The sequence below is a fragment of the Prinia subflava genome, chromosome 2 (assembly GCF_021018805.1).
Source record: "Prinia subflava isolate CZ2003 ecotype Zambia chromosome 2, Cam_Psub_1.2, whole genome shotgun sequence".
Classification (NCBI taxonomy): Eukaryota; Metazoa; Chordata; class Aves; order Passeriformes; family Cisticolidae; genus Prinia; species Prinia subflava.
In genome coordinates this window covers 61,102,819-61,117,761 of record NC_086248.1, presented here as the reverse complement: position 1 = coordinate 61,117,761, position 14,943 = coordinate 61,102,819, and the positions used below count along the sequence as shown (strand labels likewise).

The 14,943-nt window shown below is 42.5% G+C and overlaps 1 protein-coding gene across 1 annotated transcript in view; it reads right to left on the bottom strand.

Moving 5' to 3' along the window:
• The window catches only part of SNX9 (sorting nexin 9), an 86,267-nt gene extending 71,324 nt beyond the window's left edge, over window positions 1-14,943 (bottom strand). The window contains exon 1 of the mRNA XM_063390186.1: window positions 14,791-14,943. The gene's annotated coding sequence lies outside the window, so the exon portion shown is untranslated. The remainder of the gene's footprint in view (window positions 1-14,790) is intronic.

Here is a 14,943-nt window from a genome sequence, read left to right as displayed (position 1 = left end):
ACTGGCACTGGTAGATCATGGGGGTTTTCTCTGGCTCCATTTTGGCCTGGGAACATCCCCAGTCACACTGGATTTCCTAGGGCATACACTTACTCTACTGGCTTACACCAGCACACACAACCTACCACGGCAGAGATCCTGACCTGGAAAACCCAGCAATAAGCTTGAGTTTAGACAAGGAGTAGGATAAACTTCTTGAGTAGTCCTAGACCTTTGCAAGGGTTTGGGTGAAACTGCTCACATCTTAGATGTTTCCTTGTTCGACCTACTGCATTCTGACTAGCAGAAATTCCTCTAAATAATACTAATAAAGACCTTAACTGAAGAGGTGGGATCAGATTTTACGTTTAGCGGTAAAGGAATGAGTGAGATTTGTCTAATATGTCATCTGAGTAGTTTGAAACACAAAATTTAACTGGGTTCTTATTCCATAGGTCCTCATAGGGTAATTATCTTGAAAGTTATATTGTGTATAAAGACATGCAGAGGCCTTTTGGACTGGGTGGAGATTCTGGATTCAACAACTTAGATTTTAGATTTATGAACTGATGGATACAACTGACAGGAATAAAGTATGGAAATAAACAACAGGATTTAGGGCTTCTCAAGACAGACTGACACAAGAACTTTAATTGGCAAAGTGAATATGTGTCCTACAAAATGTCCTAGACTAGAAAGCCAAAAAGAAATACATACTAACAGCTATGCTTCCACAATACTTCAGAACTGCTCTTTGAAGTACTGTATATCTATTTTCAAACACATAGAGTTCAGTAGATAAGCGTGTGCTTGCCAAAGCCTATGCAAAAAGCTAGCAAATTATTTTGCAAAGTTATTCTCCTTTGAAATAAATTTAAAAGGAATAAATTTATAATAAATTAAGAAGGAATAAATGTGTATTAAATTACAAAGGAATGCTAATTGTCACATTTTTATTACAAAGCTTGGCTTGGATAAACTAGCACATGAAATAACTTAAAATAGCTTTTTAGTCATTTCTTTGGTGATCTGAGCTTTGAGACCTGCATAATTGAGTAGGAAAAATCTGAAAAGCTGATACATAATTTGTTTTAACTGAGACAAGTTCCATAAAATTGCAGAGCCAATTTTTAGAAGATGCTAAGATTCCGAGGTTTTGGGGGGTTTGGTTTTTTCTTTGTTTTGGGAATTTTTTGGGGAGAAGTTTAAAAATATTAACACTAAATTCCATTAAATGAACAGTGATATCTGGCTTTTTTTGTAAGAAAATGTCTCTGCTTGTAAGATTTTGGAGACTTCTCGGCTTCAAATCCCTCATAAACTAAGAATTTCCTCATAACATTCTTTCAAAATACATTCTTAGCTGAAGTTTTTGAATCTGTGAGAATTGTTGCTGGATTTACATTTTCAAAAACTATTCCACCGATAGAAATGGACAGGAAAGCTTATTATGCAACTACTCATATATAGGGGAAAATATACTGGAGCAATAAAGGAAATCTTAATATTTGGGCTACTGAGATAAACAGGGTAATAACAATATTTAGCATAAATGTGGAGGAAGTCATAGTTCAGAAACAAGGGGTTAGTAGCTATTTTGAGTAACAGATGAGCCACAGCCCAAGGGGAAAGGAAGAAAATGTCAATTCTTTACTATAAAACTTTGTTTTTTGTCTTTACTAAGCAATGTGTTTACAGTCCCATAGCATAGCATTTCCTTTCACATGTGTCCAAAAGCAGGACAGGACAGGGGATGAGGCTTCAGGAGATAGGAAGAAAGGCTGTATAATGGTCATTTGAAATACAGGAAAATGGAGGAAGCAGCTAATTACAGTCTTTTCAGTAGGAGGAAACCACTTGGAAGAGCCTTGGCCCTTCGGGAGAGACTGGGAAGCGAGGTAGCTGTCAGGATGGCTTTACGGGAGACTGGTCCCAGCAGACAAAGAGCATCTGTCTAGGCAAGGAAAGGAGGTCACATTTAAAAGCAAGCTATCTAGGGTAGAGACAAAGACTGATCCTAATCTCTTAGATATGTTAAACCTGTCTTAAGTAGCATTTATCATTGGTTTGTTTGGGGGTGGGGGTGCTAACAGCATGTTACCCACTTCTTTTTCAATATGACCTGTTTTCCTCATCTGGCAGAGACAACATGGATTTTTTTTCTGTCAAAGAGAAACAGACAAACAAACAAACCAACCAACCCCTATCAGGAAAACTGGTAATTTATGTCAGAAACAGATATTTTCTAAATGGATTTTGATTTTTTAGTAACATATTTCAAAGAAGATTAAATATTTAAATATGATCATGATGCTTGATCTGAGAGAGAAATTCTGCAGGAGGCCAGGTGGGAGCAGAGCTCAGAGACAGTAATTGGGCCTTGACCCAGAATATTTCACACCTAGGAGGAAGTCTCCTGTTTGGAATTTCAGAGGGAGCATTATCAAAGCTACTGAATATCACAACATAAGATGGGGAGCTTAATAGTTCATCCTGTCATTCCACTACCCTTCTGCAGTATCTTTCTTCTCAGGCCCTAAGGTATTTTAGTTTGCATAGCTCATTAAGAAAATGAAATAGTAATGTTTCCTAGTAGTCAACCCAGGTGCAGAGAAGTTATGTACCAGATTTTGTAACCTTTGCTCAGGCTGGTGATTGCTCACCCATGTGACTGCCAGAGCAGTCAGTGGGACAACTCACGTGTTTGCCATGGTCATCACCATGAGTAAGGATGACACTACCCAGCCCAAGTGCCTGCTACACAAGGTTACATGGAAAGTATGTGGAAGAGCTGGCAGAATTCTCCTGACTCCAGTACCTCTGCTGACCAAATAGGCAAAAGTTCAATGGTAATAAAGTAGGAAGTTCTCTACTACAGTAAAATCAAATTGCAAGTGGTAATACATGAATACAAAAGAAGGAAAAAGATACTTGTGGACAAGCATGTCCTAGAAGTATAGACCCTGTGTAGGGAGACAAAATTTAGTCCACAAAGTACTTTCAGTGACATTAGTGGTTTTATCAGGTGGAGGAGCTGTTCCCACTAACTGTTCTGTGCCATCCTATAGCCAGAGCAAGACTTTTAGGAGCAGAGGTCAATGGAACAGGAGAAGAGAAATGGGATGTCTAGTTTTTAATGAGTTAAAATGTGGGAGGGTGGAATCTATCTCCAAATAAAAGTTCTTGGTTTTGACCTCAAGTCTATGAAGTAAACAAAGCCTAATGCACAGTATTCATCATGTGATATTTTACGATAATATTGGATTAATATTTTTCCCAAATATAGGACTTCCTATTCTCAGGGACTGTGGAAATTGTAAATTGGAGGAGAATGCTCTAAACGTGACCATATTTAAATTCAGACTGCTAACAGATTAGAAGGTGGTTTAGTCTCCAAGTTGTAGCTATCTCACTAAGTGCCCTCTGTCATCTCCATCCTTCATTTCTTTGGACTCATGGCAGATAATTTTTCCCCACAACAGATGATGCCCCCAGACCAGATCTGCTCCTCTCTTGACCCTTAAAATGCTAGAGCAGGTGCAGGTGTGGGAGACACCAGCTTTTTATCCAGGGCCATCTCTAAGAGGGAGAATTACAGGAGCACACAGTCAGCACAGCATGCTAATTTACATTTCCCCTGTTCTCAAGTGCAATGGGTGTTTTTAAGTTTATGGTAATGATTTCTTGAGGAGGCTTTTAAAAGTCAGATACTTTTTTCTCCTATGCCACACTGAAACAAAACAGTATTATTTGTGAGATAAATCCTAATCGTTCATTAGTAAAACTTTCTGCTGCATTCCAAATCCTTTTGGCTTTGCCTCAGCTGATGGAATGTGTACATTTGGATTTATAAAAGCAGAGAATATTTTTGACTATAGGAAATTTCTTTTAGCACTTAAATAGCAAATCAAGACAAAATAAAACTTTTTACATTGTCTCAAATTTCAGGAAATTGGAAACAGCTTGTTTTTTCTCTCTCATTTTTCAGCTTTTCATAATAGCATAAATAAAGCTGAAGTGTTTGCTGGTTGATTTGTTTTTTGTTTTTTTTTTCATGGAGACTTTACAGCCTGGTGAGCAAACGCGCTCTTGAATTAACTCCATTCAGTAATCTACTGGCATTGACACTGCTCAAACATCACTCTCTGCTCAAGTCTACACTCTTCATGTTGCCTCTTAAAGCTAGACATTATGTGTTCCTTTTCGTAGCCAAAGAGCCCTTGCACAGATTTATCTCAATAATGGGAATCCTCACAGAGTTTTAGTCTCACCAAAGCTGACAGACACCCCTTTACTGACCGTGGACAAGCTTTGGATCAAGCCTGGTGTTGAGCCACAAGTCAGAGCTGCGGCTGGGCAGACAGATTAACCTCTTTTCGTGGAGGAGAGCGTGACTCAGTACAATGAGCAGGCAGTTGTTGCCTGCCAACAGGCAGGGCTGTCCTTTTATAAAATTTAAATTGATTGCCCCTTAAACCCACCAGATTTGGGGAAGGCTGCAGAATTGGGTTGTTGCTGTCCATGTATTCTCCTACATAGCAGTCTGCGAGGGGAAGAGGAATAAGTGTTATATTCCTGACTTCTCACAGTTCCTAAAACAACAAGTAGTGATTTATCAAGTTTTGGTGCAGTTCCCCCTCATTGCCCTGCTCACCCAGTCCTTGTCAAGGGGGAGAGCTGGCTTGCTGCAGCAACAGCAGTTCTGCCCAGACAACAAACTTCTGTGAGCAATGAGGTCATGTAAACTCGTGACATCCAAACCCTCATTTCCAGCAATACTGATGCCTGCAAGGTGCTGGCCCTCACTGCAATTACAGCAGTGTCTCTCTGTCTGTCTGTCTGTCTGTTCTCCTGGAGCACAAGAGCACTGTTTATGCAGGGACAGGTAGTTTTGCTTGCTGTGCTAGCTCGTCTCTACTTCTTTGCTTTTTTGCTAACTTATTTTTGAAGGTACTTACAAGCATGTCAAGATAACCTATTTTACAGAATATCCCAGAAATATCACAGAGAGCTATTGAGTATGTACACACAGCTACCCAAACTTACCTGGTCAAAACTTAACGTGTACTTTAAAAACTCTGAACTGTGTTAAGATTTCTTAGGCATTATGTTCAAATACTATATTTTAAGATGGATACACCATTCTGTGATCACAGAAATATGACTGAATCCATGCTTAAGGTACTTTCATTGATGTTGATGGGTCTACAACAACATGATATTTAATCACAAACCCAAAATCTGAATGTCCCTCCATCAGTGCTTTGCAGTGACAAACATTTTTTTCCAGTCATTGCTACCTTTATAACTTCATTTCACTGCAGCTCAGATTACTTTTCTTTTGAAGGCAGCATGTGTAATTGTCATTTGTTGAGCTAGATGCTAACAGCACCCATCTGGCCTCAGACATGTAATAGAGCTGTGCTCTTAAATTTTGACAAATCATTATTTAATCCTCACCTTACAATTAGACTCTAGCTGTGTGCTCTGTGTTGCTGGCCCACTGCCTTTCTGCTTTAGAACAGCCCCTGACCTGTGCCAGCCTCGACCTTGTTGTCGAGGTCCATTCCAGTGTGGCCAGCATCTCCTCACCTGAGGGCTCACACCCAGAAAAACACTCAGTGACTCATCACTGCAGCCTGAAAGGCTGAATTATCCACTCAGGGATTCCTAAGCCGTGAATTTGCCGCTCTTTCATCACGCGCTCTGCTCTGGATTACAGGCAACTTCCTTTTCCCAGGTCTTTCAGGCTGACGGGTCAGCAGGTGTTTAATCCCCTCTGCTGCTCACCATTTACACAGCCTCCCCAGGTCTGGCTGCACCCTGTGTGTGCGCACGTGTGCGTGCACGTGTGTGTCTGTGTGTGCACGCGTGTGCGTGTGTGTGCACACACGTGTGTGCGCGTGTGTGTGCAAGCGCAGGCTTTAATGACTCGCTGGCCACATTTCTTCACAAAGTGAATCACGCTCCTCTGCCAGATCAGTCCTCCACCCATCAGCAAATACAGCCTATTCATGCTGCCCTGATGCAATAACCACAAAGAAGGGCCATGTGATGAGAGATTCAGGAAGAGCTTGAAAAACGCTCTGCCAAGATCCTGTCTCTGAGAGGCAGCCTGTGCTGGAGCAGGGCAGGTGCACAGGGCTGCTGCCCCATACATGTGCTAGTGCTGAACCTCATCCTCAAAACAACGCTGGCTGTCCCCTATTTTTTCTCTAAATTCCTTGTACTCTCACCCCTACGGACAGACCCGCTGAAGAAAATGACCCAGTAAACACAAGTAAACCCAGAACTGGCTCTGTATAAGTTGCCTGTGTGGAATATCTGACTACTTTTACAGCATAGTATAAAACCTCTGAACACAAGCTCAGCTTATATGCAGGCACTAAGCGAGAAATTTTTCAGAAGAATCTTGTACTCAGAGCATAGAAATCTTGGAAAAGCCAGCCTTTGATAGCTCCTGTGATGCCTGTCACAAATACTTTGGAGGAAGCAGCAATTATTATACACATTAAGAATTGATGTAATTTAGATTATAATTAGATTCACAACAGAAAATAGATTTAACACATATCCTTGGGCAAGACGCATTATTTTTCTGTTAGATCATGTAGCAACTATCAAGGTTGCATCCTGTAGAGGCAGTAAGAACATAAACCAACACAAATCTTGAATTTCACTCTAATGACCTACATACCTTTAATCAACCTTAACTGCTTTATCTGTATGCATCTGCTTCAGACTGGATTTATGCATAATTACAAAATAATTTACTAAAAGACCTTCAAAGGACTTCATAGTATCTTAGCATATTTAAGTATCTCAGAATCATCCTGACTAGCAAATGACATAATTAGACCCAAACAGCAGTAAAACTCAGGATGTTTGATAAAATATTTCTTTTTCACAAGCCTCTGGAGGAAATTCAGTGTCAGATGCATCCTGAGAAGATGGATGGTATCCTGCAATTAAGAGACGCCTATCCTACAAAAAAGGCATTTCCCTTTCCTACCTTCTCCACTCACCAGAATGGTATTGCTTAGCTAGGAAAAAAGAATTGAGAGAGGGGGGGTTTTTTGAACAATATCATGCTAAATTTAGGTTAATCTCCTTGTCTGCCTTAGGGCTATATGCCAGAGGATCAGGAACTGTTATCACCAGATTGCTACAGAGGGGGCAAAACATGCTGTGGTGACAGATGGATTCAGTCTGAGGCAATATTTATTTTGCCATCCTCTGGCAGAGTGGAGGACATTCCCTTGCTCTGTGTGTAATGGACTGGCTCACCCTTTCCCCAAACAAATTGGGCAGAAGCAAGGGCTGCTGCACTGAATTAACTCCTCTTGTTTCATTAGGAGAGTTGTGAAACCACTTCATGCTGAATCCAGGAACAACCCTCTTTGCTGTCCCACTACTGCTTCTGTCTGAAAAAACCCACACTATGGGTACTAACATACATCATCTCATCCAGCTTTTAGTTTCTGTACCCTTTTCCAAGCTGCTCATTGGGGACTGAATTTTCTGAAAACTAGTTCTTGAATCCAGATTTTTATCTTGCCACATTGCATTGTAACTAGAAGGCATTCTTGCATGCTATTCATGCTATGCAGAATTCCCTGTCAAGCCACCTGCCCAAATTTCAACAGATCAGAGTAGTTGAAGCAGTCCAACACCCCAGAAATGTACTATTAATATTGCACTTTGTGATACTTGCAAAAGAAGTGCCATATCTCCTCTGAAGTAATTCTGGCCACCACTTGCAATGTCCACTGGAGTTTGGCTGTAATTCCTAAATTAATTATTAGAACTAGATGATTATGATCATTGATATCTAAATGAAGCCTACACCTTAAGAGATAGCTTTCCTTTTCAACTGATGGACTGAGATTTTGTTTGCTTGTTTATTTATTAAGAATACCAGAATTAGATTCTTAGATATTCTAAGCCCTGGGAAGAATGGTGCTAGGAAGCATTTTCAGCTCCCTCCACAGCCATACAGCCATGCTGATGCTGATGTGAATTTCTTTGCATTAATCTATACTGGTAATTACATTTTGTGTTTGAAATGACATAAACTTTCTCATTTTGACTTTTTCTCTTCTGAGTTCTCAAATTTCCTCAGATTTTATACTCTGTTACGCGCTTAATTTTTAAAAAATCATTATTATGTAGAGTACAGATTATAGTGAAAACACTCCAGATAGACCTATACAAGGTCTGAAAAAAGGTCTATCCAGTTGCAGAGAAGGCCAGCTGGAAAGAAGCAGCTGACTTACAGGAAAACCAGCTGTATGTGATCTTGAGATGGATCGCCAGGGGGGACAAGAGTTTCCATCTTGGATGCAAGGAAACAAAAGTAATTTGGGATAAAAATTAGAGTATGTATTGTCTGTACATTGGAGTCCCTTTAAATAGATATCAAAAGTATTGGTATGTGAGATAATAGATACTGACACATTTAAACACATCCCAAAAATTATAAGTTTCCTGGTTTTGTTTAATCAAAATGTGTCATGATTTATTTGGACTAGAACTCCAGCGACTTATGTTTTTAATCACATGCACACAGCTGGACCAGATTTGTTTCAGAACAATATTTTCCATTTGCCTCACATTAGTCACTTTTGGGAAAGCTCAGCTTTCTGGGACTTCAGACCATTTGTTCCAGGGTCATCTCTTACTGACATTGAGTCTGTTTAGACAGAGGCTTTTTGACACAAATATTGCGTAAAGCATAAATATAGCGTGACACTCAGTGACTGTCAGCTCTGCCACAGAGCTGGGTGCTTCTGCTAAACAAAGCCAGGAAATAGTCAAAAGTATCTTGGAATAAAAAGGCAGGAGGTCAATGAAGGCGACATTTTAGTCACCTCATATTGGCAGGAATGCAACAAATCTAGCTTTATTTAATTCAAGTATCATAATATCCTCTGACAAGTTCACTAGATTTATATAAGGCCTACATTAAAAATGTAAAGCTGTTAAGTTTTAAAATTTTATATGCATATTAAACACCAGTGTAAGAAAATTATTTCTAATACTACAATTCACTGCATTTTAAGGTCTACTGTTCTTTCCATGAGCAAGTCCCTCCAGGAGAGGATAGATTTCATTTGTGAAAGTTCCAGTCTGGACTGAAATCTGGCACGAAATCATCCAGATTCATAATTCAAGCCATCTGGATTCATAATATTAATAATATTGATCAGTATGCAATGTTTTCAGAAAAGCTATTTTCATCTAATGAGCCAACACTGTAACCCATTTTCCCCTGCTTGTCACGCTACAAGCGGTGGCCAAGGCCGGTGCCCAGGACTCGGATGGCAAGAGGAGCTCGGTGTTTTCCCGGTTCCCCAAACCCCGCAGATCTGCAGGAGCCCCCTGCCAGGCTCTGCAGGTGCACACGGGCCCTCCCTGCCAAGGTGGGAGCCCTCCGGCAGCCCAGGGAGAGCTGGCGCGGCCCGGCGCGCTCGGCCGGAGCTGTCCCGTCCCGCCCAGCCGTGCCAGCCTGGGGCCACGCTCCTGGGGGCAGCACAAAGCAGCTGCAGTGCAGGAGAGGCGCTGGCTCTCCAGTGGATGGCGGGAGCGCACACTGGGCTCCTTCTCAGCGCACAGGAGCACACAGACGAGGTTGTGTTCACCGCGCACAAGCGGGTATTTATTCTGTCCCCCGCAGGCCGCCGCTCTCCCCGGCGCCCGCCTCTCGGCTTCCCGTCTCCTCCAGCGGGAGGGAAAACACGGGAGCACCAGCCAAGGACTCGTGAGCTCCAGTCCGGCTGCTGGTCTTGCCTCATTGTTTGGCCTTACTTAGCCATTTAACCTCCCTGGAAAAGGACGAGGCAGCTGGGTTTGCCTGGGCAGGACGGCTCTCCCCAGGAAACAAACAAGGGCTGTCTGGGGGAGCAGAGGCGTCAGCGCTGTCCCGGGGACAGCCAGTCCAAGCCGGGGACAGCCAGCCCGCAGCCGGGGACAGAGTCAGCCTGCGACTCGAGGTGTGCTGCTGCTGATCTCCAGCCTCCCAGAGCCCTTTTCCCGAGCTCCAGCAGCGCAGAGCCCCGCGGCTGCTGTAACGCGTTGTACAAGGAGCTGATCTCAGCCCTTCCGGCACAGGAATTCACACCTTACCTCTGCTGACCAGCAGTGTGCTCCTCTCTGTCCAGAGATGCTGCCTGGTGCCACATTCCCCTTGGAAACGGCACAGAAAGGGCTGCAGGTAGGACTAACAGGCCAAGCCTTGGACACAGAGGATCTGAAGGAAGGGAATTGCTCTGCCTTGGAAAGTACCCACACGTCCTTGCTAACAGCAAGGGACCTTGTAGATACCAGCCATTACACCAACAAACCTACTGCATGAGAGGCAAGTACTGCTGCCCAAATGGCTGAACCAGTACAGCATGAAGATATGTCAGTGTGTTCTTGCCTGGAGAATTTCCTCCTAGCAAAATTTTAAATTTCTGTGACCTTTGGTAAGGGTTTGTCACCGGCACGTCTCATACACAATGCGACTAGCAGTGTAACATCATGGGTTTTTTAACAACAATGAATAGTCACTTCTCCTTTCTCCCCCACTAATTTCTAGATTTTAAAATTCTGATATGGTGGCATTTCTTTCTCAGCCATTAAAAACCCCCTAAGGCTAGAGATTGTAATTTATCACTGGGCTTCAGGAGCTGAAGCTTAACAGAGCAACCCGATGGCTTCTGACAAAAGCTGGAAAGCTGCCAACGCAGGCATTTGCCAATATTAACAGATAAAAGAAGTAGGAAAATATTTCAAAGCACCAGAAAAGATGTTGGAATGATCTTTAACTGAGAGGTGTCTTTCTACATTTATTCAGCCAGGATGAAGGCAGAAGAGGGAGCTGTGCAGTTCTGGCCAACATAGCTGCTCTAAGCAAAGCTTGAATACTTGCCAAGGCACCAGCTGGCTGGCTGCTTTATAATTCTTGTTGCTCTTGCAAGGATGCAGCTTTGAAGTGCCCAGCAAGGGGAAACTCGGGCACGTGTGCACCCCACAGATCCCACACTTGCAGGGCACAATCTGTAGGCAGGTGCAATGATGGGCTCCCATCCACCAGGCAAGGACTGTGCTGGGGGCTTGCTCTGGGCAGGAAATGAAGTTGGAGTGTGCCAGGAACAGAAGACTTGACTTCCTTTTTCCTCTCCAAGAGGTCAGAAGGAGTAAGTCATTTTGGCCTTGGAAGGCACACTTCCACTCCCTGCTCCAACACAGCCTTACTCAAAGGCTTCACAGCAAATTTTCAAAATAACTTAAGCCTCAGTCTTACTTAAGTGCCTGCACTCCTACAAAAACTGCCAAAGCAGGTAGCAGGTGCCCACTATCTTTGCAGAGCTGGCCTTCACCAGCTGGGTATGACTGCTGGTGCTGGTGTAGAATCAGAGGCACAAGCAGTGCATCTCCAGCACCTGAAGGGATGTTGCTGAAGAGCCCAGCCAGACCCATCACCTCAGCCCGGGGCCGCAGGCAGGCGAGCACAGCTAAGGTGCAGTGTGCTACGAGCAGGTGCCAGCACACACCCTGGGCAAGGGCAGGACAGGGGCAAAGTGTGACAGCGACAGGTCCTGAAGCAGCCCCTCAGACAGCAGCCCCACACTGATGGGTAATATCCCAAGGCAGCTGCAGCTCAGGGAGTTGCCATTAGGAAAGCTCCTACACAGAAGCATAGAATCCTGTACTAGGTCTTGTACAGTCCCAGGCTTTGCCACCCCTGGGGAGATTCCTATGGTACATCAGCTCCTGCCCCAGTGAGGGACTGTGGTGCAGTCTGCTGACAGAGATTTTGTCCCTCAGCTTCCCCTAGGCCTGTTTTTGCAGAAGGAATGAAATGGTCCCAGGTGATGTTTCAGATCTTGCCCCACGGCAAAGAAAAGCCAAAGCGTGCTGCTTTGCCTAGTGAGTCACATGAAGAGAGAACTCACTGTCTCAGAAGCAGGGTTTAGGCAAGCTGTTCTTCACAGAGGCTATACTGCACTAAAAGGATTTAATCAATACTGCATCCACAGTAATAGGTTATGTGCATTAAACCTCATTAATTTTTTATGACAAATTATACTGTACACTACCCCATAAATTCATACAGTCATATCAAGTACATGGATAATTATGTGAAAGAACCTGCAATATGAATGTTGTCCAGCCTCACACGGAAGGACATTCTGCTTCACAGTGGGTTTGCAATCTGTTAGGACTCAGGTTGGCTCTGAAGTGCTAGTTACTTAATAGAGTTTAACATTTGGGAAGGCAGGAACTGCAGCAGGAGACAACAACACAAAGTTTGGCAGAAAGGAAATGAAACTCCAGGCTCAAAAATAAAGTAAAAATGGGATATACTAATGATCCTACTTCGTTAATCTGAAGTTCTGTCTTGCAAATACACCCTGAAGAGAAAAGACTCAACCCTTTCCAGCATCTACAGCTTGTCACCTAAAGAAGGTGGAATCCAAGACTTTTACCATTAGATAAACAAGCATGGCTTTTTAATTGTCTGTTATAAGAACCCAGAGGGAGTTTGGAACAACTCCTCAGGCATACCTTACTGAACACGGCAAAATTATAGGGAAAAGAGATCACAAATCAGTCATGGTAAAAGTAAAGCTGTTTCAGAGCACATGGTTTTGGGTGCTTTGCTGAGGGAACACCTTCTGCGCAGACACTTGATTGAACCTCAAATTCCCTAATTTGGGAAAAAATGGTTGTATCACATGCTTAGTGCTGTACACAACGTAAACCAAGAAAATTACTTGTTCAAACAAAACTATTTTTCCATCACTGGATAGTGATGGAATTAGTCCAGTGGGGTATCTGTGCAGCAGAATGCACAAATATGTGATGCCAAAAAGCTGTCAAGTGTCATGCACAAAGGCTAAGAAAACACTGATTCAGGCAATCTCTTTGTTTTTTAAAAATTGCTCTGAGAGGTCAACACCACAAGCAACCACAAGGCAGCCAAACCCTTCTTGCCCCAGTCTCTTGCTGCCCTGGGAGGAAAGCCTGAGTATTTCTCCCAGAGCCTCCCAACACTGGTGGTCAGCCTTTCCTGTCTTACGGATCACAAAGTCTTATTTCACTACAAGCAGGCACCAGGGGAGAGGAAAGGAAAAGCAGGGGCATAATTAAAGCTCTCTGGAATTCAACTGCATTACTGGAACCCCTGTGGATGCACAGAAGTATACTCTAAGAGCAAATAACACATCAGAGGCTGAGCACAGGGCTTGGGTGACAGATACCAGCTGTTGCCACCACTGCACAAATATCAGAGGGCCAGAAGTCCAAATGACATTTGCACTGTTTGTAGACCCTAATTAACACTGCAGCTTTCCCATGCAGGCACTGTGCAAGTGCCATGCCGAAAGCCCTCTGTCCATGTTTAGCTGGAAGATGCTCTGTGGAGACATTAATGTACATTCCCTCAGCCTCTGCTGAAGAGGGCTTTGTACCTTGCTACACTTCAATGCACACCTGGATGGTTAAAGCTCCAAGTTACTTGTACTGCCAGGCAGCTGCACAAAAGGAGGTACCCCAGTTCAGCTCCAGTGATTTAACTGGAGGCAAGTCCTGGAGAAAGCAGGGGATCCTGAGCTTTGCTCTGAAGAGGAATGATCTGTAAGGAGTGCTGCCCTCCAGAACTGGCCCTGCATCTGGTCTGTTGCATCTATGTGCAACAGACCTAAATGCACTGATGACCTTGTACCATAGACAAGCAATGCACCTGTTTGTTTTGCCCCAGAAAGCAAAGGAGAAAACAAACCAAACAACAACAAAATATTTAATGTGAGGATCAAGAGTAAGAAAATAAAGTGTTTGAAAATTTGTTTTTGGGGAGGAAACATGTATTGACTAAGCTGGGATACCCACTACCATGTGTATCACAATTCCAAGATCTTAGTGGCAACAGAAAACACTGGAAATTTCTAGGGAAACACAAACCCACCTTTTTATACAAAAAAAGAACACCACCTTCCCGGAGGCTATGAAATTGCCGAAAGTCATTAGGTTTCATATCTTGGGCCTGCCCTTCCTCTGAGAGATTATTTCCTCACTGCTCATGGCAGGACATAGCATTTCTTCCTTCTGGCCATTGCAATCAAATGTGTCTGGACTAAACAGATCAGTGTGACCTGTCCACTGCTCTGGTGCTATGTTATATGTGTAGTTAAGTCTAAAGAAGAGGCAAAGTTTAAATTTACAGCTTGAAGTAACACATAGTTCTACTTCTGAAACTTGTGTTCTATTTTATACAAAGACATCTGTACAAAGACTCTAAATTATTAAAAGAATTAAATTAAAATTAATTTATTAATTTTTTAATTAATTAAAATTAAATTTAAAAATTATTAAATCTCTAAATTATTAAAAGAATACTGAATAATAAGGAAATAAAGAAACCAACCAGCTCCAGGAACCTTTTCATGTGAAACCAGTCCTGATTGTATTAATCTAAATGATTTATTAGGACACTACAGATGCTGCCCCTTCTGTTCCCAGGGAATTAAATAAAAATAAATAAATACCAAAATTAATTTCATGTTGAACAGATTTGATCTACTAGTGGATTTTTAGGGAACAAAACTGTGATGTTAGTCAAAAGTTTTCTACAGAACAGCTTTTACTTTTACACTAGTGCTAGTGAAAAAGAGCAATAAAAACCATTCTTTTCCTAAAGTTTGCTGAGATGAACTTAACTTATAGAGGTTCTGCACAGTTTTCCAGACTTTTCAATAAGAAATAAGTTATTCATTTCAGTAAAATAATTTGTATTGAGAAAATGCTTCAGAATGCAATAAAACTCACTGAGCTGTTGGTATCTTTTCTTGTTCATTTGGGAGAGCAGTTGCAAACCAAGCAGATACAGCTGGTCCTCATTTCCTTGTGTCTATTGCAGGTCATGCATCACTACCTTGGACTGACTGAAATCAAACCCCCTCCTCTCACTGCAATCTATTG